This window comes from Trichechus manatus, unplaced genomic scaffold (genome assembly GCF_000243295.1).
Source record: "Trichechus manatus latirostris isolate Lorelei unplaced genomic scaffold, TriManLat1.0 scaffold00068, whole genome shotgun sequence".
Taxonomy (NCBI): domain Eukaryota; kingdom Metazoa; phylum Chordata; class Mammalia; order Sirenia; family Trichechidae; genus Trichechus; species Trichechus manatus.
Window position 1 is genome coordinate 4,082,468 of NW_004444004.1, and position 8,574 is coordinate 4,091,041.

Here is an 8,574-nt window from a genome sequence, read left to right on the forward strand (position 1 = left end):
CTTTATCTATGTTTTCCTTGATTTTTGCTATTTTTTGTTTTGTTTTGTCTGTGTTTTCCTTGATTTTGTCTATTTTTTCCTTGGTTTTATCTGTGTTTTCCTTGATCTCTTTCTTAATCTCTTGGAGAGCCCTAAATATTATTCTTTTGAGTTCCATATCAGGTAGTTCCACTGCCTTTTCTTCTACCAGAAGGTCATCTGATTCTTTATTTTGATCACTTGTTGGAGCCATCTTGTTCTGCTTTTTTATGTTTTGGTATTGTCTGCTGTCTTCTAGACATTCAGGTATTATTTTATTTATTTATTGATTGTATGTTTGTTTGTTTCATCCTGCTTATTTGTTTTGTTTTGCTGTGTCTGGGCAGGCAGGCCGGGTGTGCTTTGTTGCTTGCTCATCCATGGGCACGATAGCTCTCACCACCTTGTACAGAAGGACAGGTCAGGTTGCGCTCAGCTGTGATGCAGTGGATTGTGTACAGCGGGTAGGGAGAGCATGGGGCCAGGATGCTCAGCTGTGGGGCATCTGTATAGGGATGGTGGGAAGATAAGGACAGAGGGCTGGGTTGCTAAGCTGTACTGCTACTGGTCCAGCCTGTGGGGAGAGGGGCACGGGGCTGAGTTGCTTGGCTGCAGTGCAGTGGGGCAAAGCTGGAGAGAAGGGAGGGGCACAGGCTACGACCCTCAGCTTTGGAGCAACAGAGCAGAGGGAGGGGCATGGGTTGGGGTGCTCAGCTGCAGGGCAGTGAGTCCAAGCCGCTGCAGGGCAGTGAGTCCAAGCCACTGCAGGGTGGGGCATGAGCCTGAGCATTCTGCTGAAGGGCAGCAAGGTGGAGCCAGTTGAGGGGAGGGCCAAGGGCCAGGATGCTCAGCTGAGGGGCAGCAGGCAGAAACAGTGGGAAGGGAGGAGTGTGGGCATGGGGCTGGGTCTGAGGGCTGCAGCACAGCAGCTAGGAGCCAGCGGGGAGGGTGGAGGGGCAGGTCTGGGTCGCTCAGCTGTGGTGCAGCCAGACTGGCTGGTAGGGAGGGAAGTGTGAAGAGCTGGGTCACTCAGCTGCAGCACAGCAAGGTGTGGCTGATGGGAAGAGAAAGGCTGGGGGGAGGAAGTGGGGTGGATGGGTCTAGATGGGGAGCAAAAATAGGAGGGGCTTGCACTGTGGTCCCTGGCAGTCAGGGCTGTTGGAACGGGGCAGTTCTTGCCACTACTCACCAGAAGGGTGGGGGTGGTAGGAGTGTGCTCCTCTGGTTACCGTGTGAGAGTGTCTGGGCAATTCTTTGAGCTGCAGCCAGCAAATGGGACCTTACTTCGTTCTGGGTGTATCTGTGCCCTTCCTCTATCTTCTATTGGGAATTCCGTGTAGATGCCTTTCTGTGCTCTTTGTGCGAGGTTGTGGCTTTATCTCAAAATGGCTGTGCTGTGCTGTGCCAGTCAGCAGGGAACCTCTCCTCCATATCCCTTCTGTTTGCTGTTTTCAATCTTTTTTTTCTTCTCAGTGACTTCCAATCTAATACTTTATCCTTTCATTTAAAGTTCAGGGTTACAGGATTGATGTCTGTATCTGTTCTACTTGGTTTTTTTGGGGTCTTCGTTGCAGAGGGATGGCTTGGTGCATCTGACTAGTTCACCATCTTGGCTCCGCCTTCAAATTCACTTATTTAAAGTGTACAATTCAGTGTTTTTAGCATATTCACATAGTTGTGCAACCATCACCACAATCTAATTTTAAAACATTTCATTACCCCAAAAAGAAACCCTATACCTAGGTTAAGCAGTCACTCTCCATTTCTGCCAGCAAACACTAATTGACTCTCTTCCTAAGTGGATTTGCCTCTTCTGGACGTTTCATATAAATATCACCATATAACATGTGGACTTTTATATCTGGCTTTGTTCTCTTAGCATACTGTTTTCACGGTTCATTCATGTATCAGAACTTCATTCATTTTTACAGCTGAATAATATTCCATTGTATATTTTGTTTATCCATTTGTCCACTGATGGACATTTGGGTTATTTCCACCTTTTGGCTATTATAAATAATATTGCTATAAACATCAACGTACAAGTGTTTGTGAGGACATATGTTTTCAACACCCAGAGGTGGAATTGCCGGGTCGTATAGTAACTCTACGCTTGTTTGAGGAACTGACAAGCTGTTTTCCACAGAGGCTGCTCCATTTTATATTCCCAACAGATGTGTATGAGGATTTTGATTTTTCCATATCCTCACCAGCACTTTTTTTTTTAATCTGATTTTTTAAAATTATAGCCATCCTAGCAGTTGTGAAGTGGAACCTCATTGTAGTTTTGATTTGCATTTTCCTAATGACTAATCATGTTGACCATCCCTTTTATTACTTTTTATTACAAACTCAACCATCCTGCAACATATAGCCATAAATACTGTTAGAAGGCTATACTTTTGGAGAATGTGCTGGGAAAGTTACTGCTCCCCTTGTTCTCCAGCCCATCCCCAACTATGCTAGTGCCCCAAACCTTTTCAGGAGGGAATTTGGTGTGTGTGTGCGGACGGGGGTTCTCCCGACCTTGCCTAGACCTATAACAGCTTCTTTTCAACTGCTGCCTTCTGCAATGATCGCCTCAGAAGAAAGGTGAGTGTGGGCTTGAATTTTGGGGTTTGCTGGAGACCCAGAAACCCTAGATCAAGAGAAAACTCCCAGGGAAATGTGACTTCTCCTTTGCGCATTCACACCCCTCTTCACAAAAACTAAAATAAACCAAATAAATAATTTATTGTTTGGCCATTCATTGAGCGAAGACCTTTTCTTGTTCTGACACCACTCAGAGCTTTCCCATGACCCAATCACCAAAAAGTTAACCTCCTCCACCCTGAGAAGGAGGGAGGAAGAGAAAGAGAGGGGAATAGAGCAAAAGAGAGAGACAGCAATAATAAAACAAGATGAAAATCTGGGTTGCAATTCCTGCTGTGCCATTGACAATCTGTGTTACCTTGGGCAAGTCACTCAAGCTTTCTGAGCCTCAGTTACCTCATCTTTAAAACTGTCAAATAATCAATGTTAAATTAAGTATCTTTGTTAAATTATCTGCCAGACTAGGCATTGATGCTTTTACAGTTTGGACTTCTCCGGTTGTAGGAAATTGTCCAAGTGGCCTGGGGAGAGGACTTCTAGGGTGGAAGGCCTCACTGAGCCATTGCTAGAGGGCAGCATTGTATCAGCAATTATTCTAATGGCACTGGCTGGGGCGTGGTTGTCTCCATATTTTTTAATTTAAAAATGTAAACTTTTCCTCTTCCATAAAAGGCATTCTTACGAAGGGAAGGTAATTTCTGAAAAAACTATAGAGAAACTGGAGAGAGAAGAGTGCTTCTGGACCCTGAAAGTTTCATTGTCCATGAACAAATTTAAATTTGCAAAAGAAAGAGTTTGCATTTTAATTTCTAATCAAACCTGCTTGCTTTTGGTCTCATTTGGATACAGTTGCACAAATAACTTCTCCTCTTTGAAAATCCCACCAGCAGCAGGAAGGAAATGTTCAGATTCATTTGAAACCTTTTCCAGAGGTTTGATTCACAGATTCAGTGACAGAATTTCTTATTAGGGTATTTATTATTTCCAGCATCTTCCTTTCTTGTCTTACATTTATTACAACTAAAAAAATGGGACACTTAAAAAATTGATCTGTTATAAAGAATCATCCAGAAATTTCCCACTAAATCTTTTGACTACTTGCCACATTTTACGGTGGCTGACTAAGTTTCTGTATGGCAAGGTGTCATCCCAAGCCATCCCAGCTTGGGGGCACAAAATATATATGGCTGCAATAACTGTTCAAGCAGTTTATTACTAGCTCTCTCCCCTTTGGCTATTTCAGGCACTTTAGTCTCCCTTGAGGTCATGCCCTGCCCTCATCTCCAATATGTACACATACTATTTCTAGGAATTTCAGGGATTGTGCCACAAGCACTCATAAAGACAGTTCTTTCATTGTTCATCAAGGGAAAGAATAAAATATACATATAGCAACTATAAAGCAGCAGTAGAAGATACATTTCCATTTACTTGTTTACTCCAATTGCTTGGTGTGGCTGCTTAGAGCATTGCTAAGGAAGATTCTTAGATTACATTTGGAATCAGTAAGAAAGATAGCAAATGATCAATTAATTACTAATGTTGGCTGAGAATAGGAGTGTGAGTACACGTATCAAGAAGATTGCTGTCCTTAAGGTAAAGTCATGCAAATGGCTTTGCTTTATTATTAATAATGATAATAATAATGAAAATAATGTATTTTTTAAAAATCAAAATAGAGTATTATTGAAAAAGCACTGGAATCTCTCACAGAACATCCAGGCTATGGCTGGTGGGGGGAGGTTGGGAGGGCTGAGAGGGAGGGTGCAGCTAATCCTCAAGAATATTAGAATGAGGGACTTCAAGGCCCCCAGCATTCTTTGTTTTCTGTTTATCTCTAGACATTGGCTTATTTCTTTCTCTCTATAGGCTGACTTTCTCTACTTGGTGGGAGATATGGCCCTGTAGAGCTACGCTGTCCAATATGGTAGCCATCAGTTACATGTGGCTATTGAGCACTTGAAATATGGCTAGTCTGAATAGAGATGTACTGCAAGTATAAAATAGACACTGGATTTTGAAGACAGTACAAAGAAACACAAAAAGAACGTAAAATATTTCATTAATTTAAAAAACACACATAACATGTTGAAATGGTAATAGATGTATTAAATAAAATATATTATTAAAATTAATTTCAACTGTTTCCTTTTTAATGTGGCAACTAGAAAATTTAAAATTACGTACATGGCTCGCATTATATCTCTATTGGATGGTGCTGGTCTACAGCATTACAGTTTACAGCTACTCAGGGAGGGATTGATTGATTTCTTTTGGACCAAAGCCCAAAAAGTGATAGGAAGGGGCCTTATTGGTGCAGTTGAGTCAAATGTCCACCCCTAGAGTATTACTGTGTGGCCAGAGGGGGATGGTCATGTGAGATCATGGCAGCTCCCCCTGGGACATAGAGTCAGGATAAGTAGAAGGACAATTCCCAGAAGAATGGAGAAGGCTGCTGGGTGGATAAAGCAAAGGGTATCCTCCAATCTTGGATTATCCTAGATGCCCTTTGTTACACTCAAGCTCTCCCAGTCAATTATGTAGCAAGTTCTATTGATTCTACCTCCAGCTGGTGCTGAGACAGTCACTGGCAAATTACTTTTAAATCCCCTTCTGGCTCTCTGAGCAGCACCATGGCAGTCAGCAAGAACAAGGGCCCTACAAAAGGTGGCAAAAAAGGAGCCAAGAAGAAAGTGGTTTATCCATTTTCTAAGAAAGACTAGTATGATGTTAAAGCACCAGCTATGTTCAATATAAGAAATATTGGGAAAACACTAATCACAAGGACTCAAGGAACCAAAATTGCATCTGATGGCCTCAAGCGTCGTGTTTTTGAAGTGAGCCTTGCCGATCTGCAGAGCGATGAAGTTGCATTTAGAAAATTCAAGTTAATTACTGAGGATGTTCAGGGCAAAAACTACCTGACCAACTTCCATGGCATGGATCTTATCTATGACAAAATGTGTTCCATGGTCAAAAAATGGCAGACCATGATGGAAGCTCATGTTGATGTCAAGACTACTGATGGTTATTTGCTTTGTCTGTTCTGTGTTGGTTTTACTAAAAAATGCAACAATCAGATTCGGAAGACCTCTTATGCTCAGCACCAACAAGAATGCCAAATCCAGAGGAAAATGATGGATATGATGACCCAAGAGGTACAGACAAATGAGTTGAAACAAGTGGTCAACAAATTGATTCCAGACAGCATTGAGAAAGACATAGAAAGTCTTGGCCAATCTATTTATCTTCTCCATGATGTGTTCGTTAGAAAAGTACAAATGCTGAAGAAGCCCAAGTTTGAATTGGGAAAACTCATGGAGCTTCATGGTGAAGGTAGTAGTTCTGGAAAAGCTACCGGAGATGAGACAGGTGCTAAAGTTGAACAAGTTGATGGCTATGAGCCACCAGTTCAAGAATCTGTTTAAAATTCAGACTTTTAATGGTGACAAATAAAAGATCTTATTTGTGAAAAAAAATTACTTTTAAATAAGTATATGGAACCAAATAACCCTCTCTCCCCTCAGAATAGAAATTTGGAAAGGTATACACTTATTTTCAAGCAAAATAACCTGAATTACACCCAGGTTCTGCCACTCATCATACCTGTGACCAAGGCTAAGTCACTTAGCTTTTCTGGGTCACAGGGTGCACATCTCTAAATTAGGCATTTACTTACCAGAGCCATTGGTGATACTTTGAGGGGGAAGCCACTGTGAGTGTTCTTTAACATGGAAAGTATTATTTTAGAGACTATACTATGCTGCAAAAAACAGCTGTGCAACACCTCCCTTAGAATTACCTTAGTTACAGTGCCACATTCATTTAATAACCTCATCAGCAGCTACTCTTCTTTCTTTGAAGGCAGATTTGATTTTGGAAATGGTCAGAAATCACTCAAAGTTAAGTTTAGTGAATGAGATGTGTGCTCCAGCTGGGTAATACTAAATGTGGTTAAAACAAATGAGATGTGAATGTCAAGTAATGATACTGGCTTTATTATATCTCCAAGAGAGAATCCACAAGTGTTTATTGCAGTAGCATCCATTGTTAAACTAAGTGGGTAGTCTTTAGGGCTGACTGTTCGGAAGTACTATGCTTATTTGCATGTGGAGGCACTCAAGTGTTCCTGTATCTACATGAAAAACAGCCTGACTACTGGGTGATCCCACCTCCAAAATAACATTTTATGTTTTAAAGAACTCTTACGTAGGTTATTTGCCTTGAATATTGCCAACAACCCTGTAGATGGGGAAGGTTCTATTCCCAATTTAGGAATGTGGAAACTGAGACCCAGGACTGCCAAATGACCTAGTTCTGATGACAAAGTTGACTAGGGGTAGAGCCTGGATGTGATTAGACACCTTAGCTTCTTTTTGTTGAATATGCTGTCTCCTTGGCATCTCCCAAGTGTCTTTCCATGCAAATTATAATAATAATAATGATAAAACCGATAGACAGAGAGGTGAAGTGATTTGTCCATGGTCACAGCTGGTAAAGTGTTAGATCCCAGGTTAGGATGTAGAAACCACTCTGGTAGTTGACCTGCTGATCTACTCTTTTCTTTAAGCAGTTCACCACATTTCCTTCACATTCAAGTCTTTCCATCACTTGCCTTTCTACTAAAGTCCTCTATGTCCTCCTCCTGCTTCCATCATTTCATTGACACAGTTCTCTCTGAAGATCTCTAGATAATAAACCCAGTGACACGTGTACACTCTCTCTCTCTCACACACACACAGTCTCATCTTACAGGTGGGGAATCAGAATGTGTATTAGGGTGGCGACTATAACTGCTGAGACAAGTGAACCTGAAAGTTTCAGTGGCTTAAAAGAATAGAAGTTTATTTCTCACTCATATAAGAGGCCAGTGTGGGTAGCTTTCCTTCATTAAGTGTTTCAACAACACTGGTTCCTTCCATATTGTGGCTTGGCCATACTCTAGCACCTCAGATTCCTCTACTACCAACTGGCAGAAGGAGAAAAAGAATGTGAAGAAGGTCACGCATTTTATAAATGCATTGGCTCGGAAGTGACACCTTCACTTCCACTGGGTATTCCATTGGTGAAAACTAGTCACATGGCCTTACCTAGAAGCAAGGGGGATAGGGAAATATAGCCCCTGACTGGGCAGTCACTTCTCTGTAACAATTGTACTCTAAGGAAGGGGGAGTACAAATTTTGGTGGACAGCTATCCTTCTCTATCACACAAGCTCAGAAAGTTGCAAGGCCTCTAGCTAGTAAGTGGTGGAGTAGTGATTTGAAGCCAGGTCTTTCTAAATCCCCAGTCTGTCCTCTAAATCAAGGTATCTTCTGTCTTTTTATAAGAAAATTATTTTCTTCTTTTTAAAAAAAATCTATTGCATGACTTCCAACCAAACATTGCAAGGTAGAAGTACCAGGGAAGTTATGTCCCAGCAGTGCCCTTCCTCCAGACTTCCCTTTTGTACACGTGATTCATATTCAGGAATTCTGAAATGATTATAATGATGCTCACAGTTCACTTTTGCAGTTTTCATCCTCTCTTTCCAACTGACCATTTCCTAATATTTCCATATTATAGTCTACTCACTCTGAATCCACTAATTTTTCCCACTTTTTAGGAGAGGAATTTGCACTTTGTTTTTGCATACACTCCAACAGATTTGGGTAAAAAGGCACAAATGGCAGTATAATTTATTCAAGTGGCTAAATATTTTAAAAGCAAACAATTCAATGTAAACAACTGGTTAATTACAAAATTAATAACCGGCAGTTTTAAACACTAAAACTAGGGCATGTTCCCTTTGTTATATATTCTTTTTCCTCCATCTAACCTCTCACCTTGCCATGTAAACTTATTATAGGTGATCCAGGAGAGACCCATGAGTGGTAGGCACATTAATGGCCTTTCAAAGATGTTTAAGTCTTACTCCACAGAACCTGTGAATATGCTAGGTTACATGGAATAAGGACATTAAGGT

The 8,574-nt window shown here is 41.3% G+C and overlaps 1 pseudogene; it reads left to right on the forward strand.

The window, feature by feature from the left end:
- The first annotated feature begins 5,243 nt into the window (after positions 1 to 5,243).
- On the forward strand, positions 5,244 to 6,038 carry LOC101352723 (40S ribosomal protein S3a pseudogene; annotated as a pseudogene).
- The last annotated feature ends 2,536 nt before the right edge of the window (positions 6,039 to 8,574 follow it).